This window comes from Gymnogyps californianus, chromosome 4, assembly GCF_018139145.2.
Source record: "Gymnogyps californianus isolate 813 chromosome 4, ASM1813914v2, whole genome shotgun sequence".
In the NCBI taxonomy this organism is placed as follows: Eukaryota; Metazoa; Chordata; class Aves; order Accipitriformes; family Cathartidae; genus Gymnogyps; species Gymnogyps californianus.
Window position 1 is genome coordinate 82,289,647 of NC_059474.1, and position 14,307 is coordinate 82,303,953.

Below are 14,307 nucleotides of genomic sequence, written 5' to 3' on the forward strand. Positions count from 1 at the left end.
TCCGGCAGTAACATGCCCTGCAAGCGTCGAGTCTTGCCAACAAACCCGTCGGGGCCAAGCAGGTCCGACGGATGGAGTTATTGCTTTTGCAGCTTGCTTTTTAAGACTCGAGTGGCTCGGCTCTTAGTGTGCTGGGAGGCTTGCCCAGGAATACCTGCAGAAGCTTAGGGGAGCGTACAAGTGTTGGTGGCCTGTAAGGTTTGCTCATGCCATCCCAATTTATGGATGCTTTTCACCGGAGCCTGCTCTGCCTGCCTCCTGCTCCGGGAACTAGCCGGGGCTGTGTGACGGAGGGTTATGTTATCCATGGGACAGCTGCTCTTTTCCATTGCAGAAGAAAGGTGTTGGTGAAGGCTGGAGGGGTTCAGAGGGAAAGAAAGCGGCTTTCGAGAAACAAACTCCGTGCCTGTCTTTGCAAAGGGGTTTGTGTCATTTTTAACAAGGCTCTTTGCAGATGAATCGCCACTTGTATCGCCTTTGTTTTCCTGGGCGTTTGTACTCTGAGGTCTGACGTACAGAAGCAGTCGGCGTTAACAGCTGTTGAAAGCTGTGCTTTGAACGAGTGAAGTGCTGTAATAATTGCAAGGACGCTGGAAAAGCTGTCAGTATCTCAAGCTGGGCCTCCTGGTAATGGAGACTGGATCACTTTGGCTTTATTCTGCCTGTGCCTATGTTCCCCACCGACAAAACGGGGTGAATGATACCTCCCTACCTCAAAGGGGTGCGATAAAGACGAGTTCATTTGGCGTTAGAGTTTTTGTGATGATGTGATACTGATCGATACTGATGATCGCCGAAAGCAAAACAGGAAGAAATTCAGTGTGAAAAGTACTGAGTAGATAGGTATGCAGTGTTTGGAAGGTATGCATAGGTAAGGCTTGGATTGCATACAGACCAATGAATGAAGAAGAAACCTATATGCTAGAGGAGGAGGGAAAGTTATAAGAGGTTGTGTAATTAAGCTCTCTATGCATATGTCCAAAGCAATCGGAATTAAGGTTACTCAGATAATCCTCACTTCTGGCACTTCCTGACCTTTGATTGCTCGGTTTTCCAACTTTTTTTTTCTCCGCTGTTTCATATGAAGCTGTACCGCCGTACTGTTCAATAACACCGGGTTGTTCGATAGATTTGGGTTTTCAATCCTGAATGGAGTCTCACAAGCCTTGCAAGAACTCCTCCATCTCCAACTTCCCTTCCAAGAAGGAGGAAAGATCAAAGAAGTCTAATGGCGAGGAGGACGAGAGGACGTTGTATAAGATGTATTACAGTAGGGCTGGCAGGGACCTCTGGAGAACATCAGATGTGGTCCCCCATTCAGAGGTGGGACTAGCTAAACCCGACCCATTCCTCATACTGGTTTTCAGCCGGGCTGGTGCTCAGTACTCCGCAGAAAGTTACAAAGGAGTAACCTACCTGACTCTAAACATACATTTGCAAGTACGAGGGTGCCTCTAATGGTACGTTTCAGGGTCCACACAGCAAAAAGCAGCTATATTTTTCCCAAGTTGAACAACCTGGAAAAAAATCTGCTCTTTTAAATCTCCAGTGATGGATATTCCCAGCCTCCCTCCCCAAGCTGCTTCAGTGGTTCACCCTGCTTACTCCCAGATACTTTTCCTGCTGTCCAGCCCGTGTGTCCCTTGCTTCCATCTAATTCTATCGCTTTTTGCCTTACAGGCCATGCTCTCGAGAGGAGTCATGGAAACAGTTTGTTCCCTTCCTTGCTGCAGCTCTTTTACACAATTAAAGACTGTTGTCTTCTGCATCCTTTCCTAAGCAAATACAAAGCCTTCCACCAAGGGTAATTTTTAGCCCTCGTCATGTTCTTGTTGCTTTCTGATGAGTCCGTCTTCTTCTCGAATCCAGAATTACAGAATCCAAAACTGGGAGAGGTATTTTCGCTGCAATCTTACCAGCTTCAAGTGGAAGGATTGCAAACGATACAAGGTTTTGTACACGCAGTACACTGGTCTTTTTGCAACAGCGTACTTGCTGCCTCCAGACCAGTTTGTAACTCTGCGTCCTCCCAGGTCCTCTTTGGTAGAACCACTACCGAGGCAGTCATTTCTCACTCTCTGTACTATACTTCTTGCCCTTCTTTAATGGTTTTAGAAAGTCTGTACTACTACTAAAATAACAGAGCACACATTTTCCACAAAGCTTTGCAACAGAAATCTTTTCTGTATGTGGTGGGACGGCAGAACACCATCTATCATTCATGCCTCTGCTTATTTCTGAACCGGACGTAGAAAAAATAGCCCATCAACAGGTATTCTCCTAAATAGTAAATATCCTCCTAAATACTAAATATTACGACACTCTCCCCACCTTCACAACAGAAGCAGTAACTCTAGCACTAACAAGATACCTGTTTAAACACAAATGTAAAGAATGCATCTAGCGGCAATATTAGCGCCCTGTGCCAATTTGTTTGGAAATACAGGCTTTCCCTTGTGTTCCCAGATCCCAAGCATTGTTACAGAAAAGTGTATTTTCATCGTGCAATAATGTGAATAGTCACCAACATATTTACGTGAACTTTGCAAGCTTTAACTAAGTTTTTGTCTGCATTGGCCCTTCTCTCTGCTCATTCTGCCTCTCCCGTTTCCTCTCCTGCCGTCGTCATTTGTGCTCGTGCTCCGTCTTTCCCTCCTCTAACATCTATGGGCTTTCTGATTTTCTGCAGCGTTAGTTCAGCATTGCTGTTACTCGTCTCTTACAAGTTGGGATCTCAAAGCAAAACTGGCCAGCACTTGAATTTCAGTTTTTCATGATCTTGCCAGCAGTAAAACGCTCCATAGAGGAAGAGCTCATTCTGCTTTGAACAGAGTCAGAGCATCAGGTCATTATCGGGACCTGGGGGAAAAAAAAAATCCCCAAGTGAGCAAGACGCTCAGCGTTGGCATTCAGTCCCAGGTGGCTCTGTCTTCCACGGGGATGTCCCTCCTTCCTCCAGAGAAGTTTTAAGCCCCTCTGTTGATTTCTTGGGTGGGGAGCTACACGTTATGCCGCCCACAAAGCCTTTCATCTACCTTGTCTTAACGTGGTTGTGTCACCGTCTCCTTCCCGGCCACGCTGCAAGCAGTGCCCACCCAGCCATGCCGGATAACTGCCTGAAGAACCCTGGGTTTTGGGGTTTTTTTCCAACTCCCAGAAGCTTCGGCCGCACTGAAAGTTAATTGGATTTTCCTTAGTGACATTTTTATTGCAAGGAGATCTGACAGTGTTGTGTAGGTCTAACTATAGAGGAGTTCCTCCTGTTCCATGCAGGTTCTCACACTGCTCTATAATCACTCGACACGTATATCCGAGCGCCTTCCAGAAGCGCATTTAAGCATATGACTAACATCTGTCAAGCAGCAGTTGCTCTTTCTTCCCTCCTCTTCCTAGGGGAAAGGCTGAATGTGCCAATGCAGTCCCGGTATTTTTAACATAAATTAATTATCCCTGCTGTTCTGCGTTAACGCTCTAAAGGGTGAGCTGAGGCACATCGTGTGCTGGCAGCAGCAGACCCCGACGGCTTCGCAGCACGGGAGCAAAGCGGAGGGCTCGCGGGGGGCAAAGTCTGCCGTTTGCATCGCTCCCACCGCTTCCCTCGGTAACTGGTGTCGAGCGGGAGCTGTTTTGCCGCTGGAAGTTCCCCTTCGACCCTTGCTGCTTTGCCAGTTGTCATTTTTGCTTTGAGCGTAGCGTGGAGGAGTTTGCTGTGCTGCTGTGTGGTTGGGAACTACCTGATGTAAAAAGCCCGTCTCTCCTCCGGGAAGCTCGCGGGGGGGATTTAAGGCTGGAGACAGCATGTAGGTTCAGGCAGAGGAGAGGTGACGGAGCAGTACTCCGGATTAAATGAAACTCAGTGTGCAGTCAACGGATGTATTTCTGATTGGGATGCCTTCACGATAGCTGCTTTTTCTTTTCTTCCAGATTTTTGAACACTCCCGAGATCTTTATAGCGCTGGTCAGAACAGATATTTGTAAGGGAACTGAGCTGCCTCTGAGGACAGTCTCTTTGCCGAGACGCCAATCAACTGTGAAAAGGGTTTGAAAACTGTAGCATTGTGCTGGTGCCACTTTTAAAAGAGTTTTTCCCAGCTAGGCGTCACAGCAGGGATGAGCAGAGGCCGCTGACAGCCAAGAAGAGAGGGCAAGGCTTTGATTCAGTTCTTTGCGGTAGTATTTATCCTAGATCCTACAACTCAGTTAATGCATGCCGAACGCTTTTCTTCTCTCTTCGCCTTCCGTGGCAGGTGCAGGATTACACTAGCGTGCCTGTGTCTAGTAGTTAGTCCTCCAATCCGGGAGGGATTTTGGGGCAGACTGCTGGGTTTCTCTGAGCTCCGGCGCTTTTGCAAATTCACAACGGTAAATACCAGGGGAAGAACTAAACCCAAGGGCCAGCCCTAAAACTTTGTTTGACTAAACCTTTTATGTGTTTCTAGCTTCTAAAAGCTCTCTGGCAAGGGGATTTTGTCAGCTGGTGTCAACTTAACATGTCCATCTCCTGTTCCACCCCCAATCATCCAAAATTATTTTACTTTCAAGTCCTTTAAAGCTGTAGTGTGTCTCCTGTTGAGGTGATCACTTTCCTTTCTCTCTGAGATATAAAAGGTTTTGTTGGACCCTTCCCGAAGGTTGTGTGCACATCACTGTAGTTAGTGGTGAAGATTTTTAATTTAAGCATTTTTAATAATCCCCCTCCATCCTGGTAAAATTAGGGAAAGAGTTTTTTGGCTCAAACGCTTACTTATAAAGCTGAGAATAGGCACCGTGTTTCACAAGGTGAACCAAACCTCGTGCCTCTTATCTCAGAGCGTATCCTTTAAACTGGCATTTTATTTCTTGCTTCGTCTGGTTGCAAAACATCAAGGTCACTAAAGCAGCATGGGTAGCAACCCCTGTAGATGTTTATATGGCTCAATGAACAGGGACATTTTCCTTTCGCTTTGCTCGCAGGGCCCGGTCCTGGTTATGCTGTTCCTTTTCCCAGTTTGACCACTAAGAGTATTTATCAGTTCAGTTCATGTCTCGTGGGCGACCTGGCTCGAGAGCCCTAAATCGGGTTTTTCCTCGGAAGTTCACCACCTTTTTTTAAGCCCTTGCTTATGAACCTCTCTGGAAATGTTGTGCAAAGCCCAAACGTGCCTCGGTTCTCTCCATCCCCGTGCGTTTGCTAACTGCTGCAGCCGATGTAGGAAAAAAAAGTCGCGTAGCTGGTTATATTTTTCCCAGGCAGTCGTTTTCCTCTGTGTCTATTTTGGTATGCTTTGGTCTTAACCATTCCAGGGACCGAAGGCATCCTGTTCTGCAGCTCTCATCTGCTTCTGCAGCTGTTGCATGGACGGTGGGGGCTTTGGGAGATGTTCACTCTAGGTTGAGGCAGGTTTTTGTGGGGCTTGGGGTGATGCTGCAGCAAAGGAGTAATTATTTAACCATACAGCCATTCGTTCCCTCTGTGATTGTTCTCATGTCGAGTAGGGTTGCATGAACCAGTTACCTGAGGCAGATTTGATCATGCGTTTATCGTAGACTAGCTGCTTGCTCCGAACAGCTAGCGTGCAACATCTCGCTTGTAGACAACGTATGACATCTTCCCCAGGGATGAGCTTTACTGCGTCTGCTACAAGTATTGCTCTGAGCTTAGACTCTTGCTTCTCGCCACAACTCGATGCTGCGCCTGGATCCTTTGTTATGTGTAACCTTTATTTTGTTTCTTTGAACGCAGAAGTAGGCTGCAGTCCGGAAGTATGCGTCTTGAGCTAAACGTTGCCAGGATTTCATCCTCCCCAGGTCATTTAAATTGGTTGCAGAATAATTAGAGTTGCTTTTTTCTGCGTGCGTTAACAGCAAAGCGCTTCCACATCAGTTTGGGAATCGACCCAAGGGTTTGATGTGGGTTAGTAAATTCAGGTACGTGGGATGAGCATACCCACAGCAAAGTAGGTACAAAGATGTTGAGATAAGAGCCGTGCCTCTGCCAAGTCTCCCATCTACTCCTTTATAGTCCTGCACTGGCTCCGGTTGCTGCAGTGGGTGACGATGCAGGGAGCCCCCAGGACCAGGGACCATCAGAGCCTGCACGTGGGACCTGGGTCAAAGTGGCAACAGAGACCTGAGCTAGGCAAGGGACCGGCGCTCACATGCATTGTATATCACAGTATAACTACAAAGGGAAGGCGTAAACAGCTTTATCCTGGATACCGCAGGAGCCCAGCTATTTTAGCCTTCCTTTGCTGCCTCATGGGACTTCTAACTCTTGCCTGGCGCTCAAGTAAGGCAAGCCGCTCTGGAGAGCGTACGGACATTTCTGTCCTGGGATCGGCATGTGCCAGCATGCAGTCTGCACGTAAGCTTTGCTGCATCCCGGCCCCTGCGCTCGGTAACAGCATTTTCTGCTTACACCAGCAGAGTCATCCCTCAGCGCTGTCGGGGGTGACCCTTTGAGTTAACAAGTGATAAGTTCCTTCTAGCTATCTTATTAAAAAAAAAGAAGAAAAAAAAAGAAGAAGAGGGAGGTGCTGGAGTGACCTGATGAACATTTTCACAGATGCTGCCAGCTTTTAACTGTGGGTTATCTTGGTGAAGGCATATTACAGAGACTTTTCATTTAAAAACAGCTTAAAACTGTCAGTTTATTTGGCAGTGCATGTTTTGTGCTGATATGTGTGCATCCCCAAGAAAACCCACAATCCAGAGCGTAAGGCAGAGGTGGTGCCCACTGCAGCAGCAAACTGCAGTTTAACCTGTTGCTTTTCTCACCTCTTTTCTGCTCTTAGGAGACACCCTCTAAAGTAGGGATAACCTCCCTAAACATCCTTATCCCTTTTTGGACGACCCACAGCCTCACAAGGTTTCAACAGCAGCCCACGGTTTCTGAAAGCTTCTTGCCATTTCCAAGATGATCCGAGAACGGGAAGGGACTGCAACTCCAAACCTGGCAAAGATGCAGTCGCTTTTGCTGGCCAACCTATAAAGGAGAAGATGTGACCCCCAAAGTATTTCTGCAATCCCCGCAAAAGAAGAACAGAAAGTTAGAGGAGCAAGCTCTTGAGGCATGAGCCAAGAGGTAAGAGTGAAGACTGAGCCACGGCTTGGACTTTGCAGGCTGTTTTGGAGAGCATGGCGGCTCTCTGGGGTGGACTGGTCTACCACCCCTGTTGTTTGTCTCATAACCTCCTCCTGAGACAGGCTCTGAAGTGCCCTCCTGCAGAGAGCTGCAGCCTCCTCAGCCCCTCTGTGCCGCAGGAGGAGAAAGAGAAAGCACCAACTGGAAGATCCTCTTAACTTCCTCACCTTCTCACGCTCTCCGCAAAGTGAAGTTCCTCCTCCTCCTCCATACCGCAGCCCTTCAACTGTTGCGGTAAGCCCTAGAGCTGCTCTCTCCGGTTGTTCAAAACCTATGCCGACCTCTTCCTCTCGGCGAGGCTGAAGATGCTGTGCAAAAGAGAACAAGCAAGAGGCTAAGACGTGGGTATTTTTCACTTGCCTCAGCCTAAACACCAGCTTCCTCCAGGCTTTCAGTCTTCCAAGAGCTTCCCACCTTTCTAGCCAAGCAGTTTGTTTTCTAGAGGAAGAAAAATCGGTAGCTTTGTGCTAGCAATAGCTGGAGGCCTCTTTTACTAGTGAAGGCATTTTCTCCCTCTCCTTTGAATTTTGTATGAATGCAAAAAACAATGTGAAACAAGAGTTGTAATATCGGGAAAGGGGAGATCAGAACAGAGCGTTCCTCTGGATAGGGTTTGATGCAATTTGGAGCTGCTTGTAGAAGATTGGCTGGAAGGTAAACTGATTTGGGCTAAAAAGCTGGTGCTGTTAAACTATGTTAGTGATTCTTTAGTAGATGGTCCGAAATAGCTTTTTTGTGACCTCTGACCTCTAGGAAAGATAACTGTATTTTTTGATCTTAGATTGAAGGTGCAATTCGTGCTGGAAGAAACTTGTGTTCTTTAGAAACCATCTCAGGATGGCATTTACTGTCAAAAACATTACATGGAAACTTAAAGAAAACAAACCAAAAATCACACATCTGAATCAACACCAGGCGAGCGTTTGCAGAGCGTTGTCGCTGAGCTAGCCAACCACGCTGAATTCGGGTTATGTACGAGTTATAATCCACCTTTCTGCCTTCATGGCGACGCAGCATTTCCGATAAACACCTCTGTACCGCGAGAAGGGGTTGCGATTCGATGCGCAAGGAGCTCCTGTATTTGCAGCATCCCGCTTTGCACCTAGGCTCGATCCATCGACCGTCGAGGTGTCGTGTCCCCCCACGCGAAAGCGGTCCCCTCCGATCTTCCCGTGTTGTGTCAGTGCTGCGGCGCCCGTACAAGGTGGTAGATGCTGAGGCGTGTGTTGAGTTGGAGGGGCGCGTTTCGAGGGCAGTACTTGGTCACCAGCTGTTGTCTAGGATGCTGTGGCTTTTTGTACAGCAGAAAAAAAATTATTTCTGGTTGAGTTTCAAGTTAGGGGACTGTTTTCTGCCAAGCTACGCCCCCCTCCCCGCTGTTTCAGCTGTACGTTATTCTCTTTTTCTTTCCACTGGTCCTGTTACGCACCGCTCAACAGCTGCTGCATTTAATCCCAGAAGCTGTAGTTGGTAGCGAGCAAAGCAATCTCCATATAACCTCTATCTTACTCATAAGTGTGCATTATGAAGCTTAACCGACGGTAATAAAATGTTTTGCTTTCAACATGCGGTCCCTGCGGTCCAATGTTCCCGTCTTCAGGCACCGTCATTACAGCAGGGCAATGTATTGGAGTTGTTCTGCTGCCCCCCCAGGCACGTGTCTCGTAATGCTGGACGCAGGCATCATCAACATCTAGCAACGCATGTGGATACCCAGCGAGGAGAGATGGAGAACACCGAGCAGAGCCCTTTCCGCCGTAGCGAGTTGGTGGTGGCGGCATCCCCAGGTAGAAGCAGCAGCTTGTGGTCGCGAGGTCCCCGTGAATAAATCTGTCACGTACACGTTGCTCCCCTGGACGCGTTTGCTCTTTGATGAAGACTCTCTCTTGATGGTCAAGGAAAAACTGCTGCAACGGGAGGAGTTGCCGAGGCGCTTGGTGTCTTGCTTGGCTGTGACCCAACGGCGCGGGTTCACGTCTCCGTGAGATAGTCTGGCAGTGCAATCTTGTGTTAGAGCCTCTTCAGGGACTACGGCGGTACGTGGGGGAACAGAAACAGATTGCATGCCTGCTACTTGGGGTTCTTTTCATCCCTTTCACAACTACTCTGCAGATCCATGGGTTTATACATTGTTTTTTTCTTTCCTGCATACAAAAAAAGGCATTTTTATATCATCCTGCACGATGGATATTTTTGTGCAGGGGCGGGAAAAGATGCTTCTCATCCACGTTTAAGTAACGTTTAAGAAAGTCTGCATTTGGAATTTCATTTTGGTTTACACATCATTGACGCTTTTATTGAAAGCATCTTTTCACGTATAAATAATTTAAAGGTCGTATGATTTTCCTTCTCTACACTGAAAGCATGAATTTCAAAGCAGGGATCTCCAAGCACCTTTTCTGTGGTACGGTGGGTACCCTACAGCTAGTATTTGTTGAGCAGGACGCAGTTTCCCATACTTGAAGTTTATAGCGTTTAGTTTCAAAGCGGAATTTCCCAGGCAGAGCACCCCCAGAACAGTAGCAGTATGTATCTGAATGTATAGCTTTTTCAGGCAACGATAACACAGCCTTTTTCTGGAGATTGCCATTTTGTAAATAAGCTGCTTCTTGAGCAGCACAGCTAGAACTACAAAAGATGGATGATTATTTCTTCCCGGAATTGGTCTTCCGCTGCAGGATCTGGTTTTTGTTGCGATAATTAGCATAGAATTAAAAATGGCCCAGCATCTTCAGTTCGCATTACGCCTCTGATACCGAGTGATCTGGGATTGCATTTTGCTCAGCAATAGGCTGTGTCTGGGAATCGCTTTATTCACCGCTGAAAATCAGCATTTAATTGTGGCGCGCAGATATCTGCAGGCTTCGACGCAGCAAAAGCCTCCGCCTCCAAAAATAAAACGTTGCATCTAATAAACTTTCAAATGAGTTGGTTTTTGGAGACTGGAAAAGTTGCCAAGAACATTTAGATGAAAATCGAGCGCGCCGGCTGAAGCAGGATTTTACAAATGCCTTTAAAATCCAGAGCTCAGGCTGAAGGTGAGGTCACGGGCTAGCACGCAGCATTTTCTCCTGGAAAACCTGTAATAGCTTTTCTTTTTTAAAAATTTAACAGGGTTGCCAGTCCAGGTGGAGGCAAAATTGCAAGGAGTCTCCGACGTGGCCAACGGTGTGTCCTTAGGACAAACTAAAGCAGCAAAAATACACGGCGATGTGAAAACTTCCTTGTGAGAGCAGTGCAGGAAATTACTGTGCAATTTGACACAGTGTCCTAGCATTAGATTTATTATCCACTTCCAAATCATCTGCCAAAAATCCTTACAGTCGGAAAACAGGAAAGAACTTGTTATAAAAGGACCTGGAAAATGAGCAATTTTGGTACGTGTTTGGGTTTGGGCTCAACGTTGAGGTCAACGGTACTTCAACCGAATGTTACCTCAGCGCCTACGTATAGGAAATGGTGATATATGCCAGTCTTGCAAGATCAGGCTTGAATACGGTCCTGCAAGATGCTTCTTTGCCCAGCGTAACGCTCAACGATTGCTTTTAATCCTGCAAGACTCCACCATCATTTACGATAACGCCGTGCTGTGCAAGCTGGCACACTTCTCCCCCGTAGCGCTCGCTCTCCTTCGCTGATGGACTTGTTCCTCGCTGGGTGGCCGGGTCGTGGCCACGTAGACGCGCTTGTGGGCTTTCCCCAGACCTTGCTGGCTTTGGCAACAAGGCTGGACGTATCATTTCAGCAGTTTTCTTATCTGGACTGTGGACTGAGATGGTTTCCCCACCGTACGCCTGCAGAAATCACAAGCCCTCCTTGCTGTGGGGCACCGCCGATCTCCCGCCGCCCTTCTCCAGCTCCCACGTCTTTTCCAGCCTCCTTTCTTTCCAGTTGTATGTCTGCAAAGGTGGATCTACATCCACAGCCCCTGGATGCGCGACCTCGCTTTTTGCTTGTTTCAATACAGGTCTTCGTGGCAGTAGTGGAAATAAGTGACCTGGGTTTGTAACTCTGGTTTTTTTCCCCTGGGGTCGGAGTGTTATCTGCTTCTGGAAAACCATCTCCCTAGTGCTTGCTTTCTGATTAGGAAATGTCTGCAGCCGTACCTGAAGCGTACCCAACATACCCTGCCAACACCAGCAAGCCAATACTTTTGTTTTAGAAAGAGCTTTCTCCATAAAAAAAGATTTGTACCCGGCTCAGACGCACCAGATGCTGGACAGCCAGATGTTGCCTCGTACAACGCTCGGGAGAGTTGACGGCGACGCATGCGGGGCCCGGGGAGCCACTTACGCTATTCAGTGACCTTTTTTTGGGGTGCCTACTGAAACATAGTGTGAATTGAATGTCTGGTTTCCCCTTTTTCATTTGCCACTTTCGTTTTGGGAGAAAACACCCTGTTTTCGCAAGCAGTGAGCTCCCAAGGTAAATAGACGGAAGGGCACTGCTGGAGCATGGCCCAGCTTGCAAAGAGCCGCTTCCAGTCCAGGGTGAGGACTGGGACCAACGCAGACCTTAGCGGGGAGATTTCCTGCACCCTGTTTCCAGCGAGCGGAGTCGTTGCTTTTCCAGCACGGGTATAAAGGTAGAGTTGGGCTTGCAGCTCGACGCGAGGGAACAAAAAAGCAGATGTCAGCAGCTGGAATAGGCGATGGGGCAGTCGGTGGGAAGCGCGTGTTTAAAGAGAGAAAGGGGAAGTGCCTGGCGTCCGTCGGGATGAATCCTCCTTTTCCAGCCTTTTTCCAGGAGCGTGCTGATCCAGAGTCCTTCTCCAGAGCGTTTTCCTTCATGAAAATGAAGATGGGACGTTAGGAAATGTCAGTGTTTACTAGACCGCCTTCATTGTCTTGTTTTTGCATTAATTGTCCTTTGACTGGTAGGGTGGTTAAGAGAAAAAAGCCAGCTTAATGCATAGTCAGAAAGCTAAAAAAAAAAAAAAAGCAAACCACAAATAAATAGGTAAATAGGCTAACTGTAAGATAGCGTGTAAAAGGAGGCAGCCTGTGGCGCGACTCCTCTGTAAAGTGCATGATAAGCGTCGGCGAAGCTTGTTGCAGACACTGGGCAGGCTTTCCAGGGTTGCTTTTGCTAGACTTTGAGTATCATAGTTGCAAAGACTCGTAAATGTTCCGAGAGACTCTTGGTTTTGGGGTGGGTTCTTTTTTTTTTTTTTTTTCCTCGTAAGCTGTGACCACTTGCTTTCTGAATGGGTTTGTAGTGATGGAGTTAATGGAGCTGTTCTTTATCGTAACCTAAAAGGTGTCAGTCGTTTGCTCGTATGTGTTCCCAAGCTGAGCCGTAGCGTTATGCATCTCTCCGCAATGGTGTGATTTGAAGCACTTTTGGTGTGGCATGTGCAGTTGCAGTGCTGTCTGTTTTTAATTTCACCCCTAGCTATCCCCCCGCGTTCTACCCGTGTTTCGGACACTGAACCAAACCGACTTTGAAACTAGCACTTTAAGTACTAGTAGTCACTTTGCTTCTGACTATATTGAGCACTGCACTTTTGTAAGTACTATTAGCACTGAGTTTTGAACTGTTTATTTTCCCCAGTCTGTTTGGCCTCTTAGGCGCGGTGTTAATTACTTTACTTAGGGGCCATCAGAAGATAATTTCGAGGTGTATGTGACCACTGTCTGGTGCCTGACTTCCATTACGTATCCGTTAGCGATTTTATAAATTAGGGAACTAAACCCATCCAAGCTTATTTTACACAACAGAACGAACATCTAAGTCACTGACGTCCAGGCAGACGTGGTTGTTGTAAACTTTGAGGTGTCATCCAGAGACCCAAGCGCATGGCTTTTAAAAACACCAAAGATACAGGAGAAGTCTCAAAAGGGATCGGGATGGTGCAAGATCGTCTAATTTACACTTGGAATTGAGCGGACCGCAGGACGCAAAGCAGACCCGGAGTGAGAAGTGTAGGGCAAGACGCTCTTGTTTTCGGTATGAGACCCGGGTCTGCGTTAGCAGGGTGAGTCCATGGGACAGCGAAGTTAAAACCAGTCTGAGATGCTGGTATCAATAAAGACTGCGCTCAAGCCATTGCAATAAAAGCCATCATTGTGCCTGTACTGAAAGTGCTGTTGAGATTGACTGTGCGCTTAAACTACAAAAGGTATTTTTAAGTAAAAAGACTTACAGATGATTTAGAAGATGGAGCATAATAACCATGGGGTTTGCTGTTGAATTTGAAAAGCGGTGTTAGGAGTTGATCAGGTCTCGTGTTAGGAGGCAATTCAGATGTGCATCGCTATTCTTGTTAAACTCCTGTGGTATTTCAGTACAGACGGTCGGGGACCAGAGCTCCCTTGCCAGCAAGAAATCAGCAGGGTAGAGTTTGTAGTAAACATAGTCATAAATCTCTAGGATTTGAAATGGGATGATGATCCCTGGGATGCAGAATAATGCGGGTTTTGATGTCCCAAACCGTCCTCTCTCAACCTCCTGATGCTGTTGTGCTTCTTTAAAAGCCCTCGTGGTTTTTCCATAGCAGCAAATAAATCACGGTGGTCGCGAGAGTGCTGCGTTTCCTTCACGCGGGGGTACCCGCACTTGGGACTCCTGCTCATCCTCGTTGACGAGCCGATAGTCGATCCAAGTCCTTCTCTGGCAATACTCCTTGATGGCAGTTTCTCCCCGGTGGTACTTGCTGGATAAACCCTGCCGTTACAGCATGATCAGTTTGAATGGAGAGAAGTGAATTAGGTCTTCTCCTTCACTGCTAGCAAGTGGACGTGATGGAAATAACCTTCAGCAACCAAAAAAATAGGTGTATTGGGTTTGCTTGTTGCAGCAGATGAAGTATTTTTCCTGACCAGCTCTAGTTTTGGTGGCTGGTTTCGCTTGGGTTCAATTCAAGCTTCCTTCTTCAATAGACCTTCATGGGTTTGGGTATGCAGTGGGAATTGAAGGTGGTTAAAAAACATAAACCTTGAGCAGCCCGAAGTATTATGCTCTTCTATCCTCTTATCGTTGGATTTAAAAATGGAAATGTAAATAGAATCCAGGTTTTTCTTTTTTTTTTTTTTCTTTCTCCCCCCCAGCCGAATTAACCCCGCAAATCTAGCTTTAAAGAAATAGCGCCTGGCGATGTTGCTGCTATATCTGAGCCCCCCAAAACGATAGGGGCTGAGGGGACAGCCTCTTCAGAAAGTACCTTGGTGACTCAGAGCCTACAT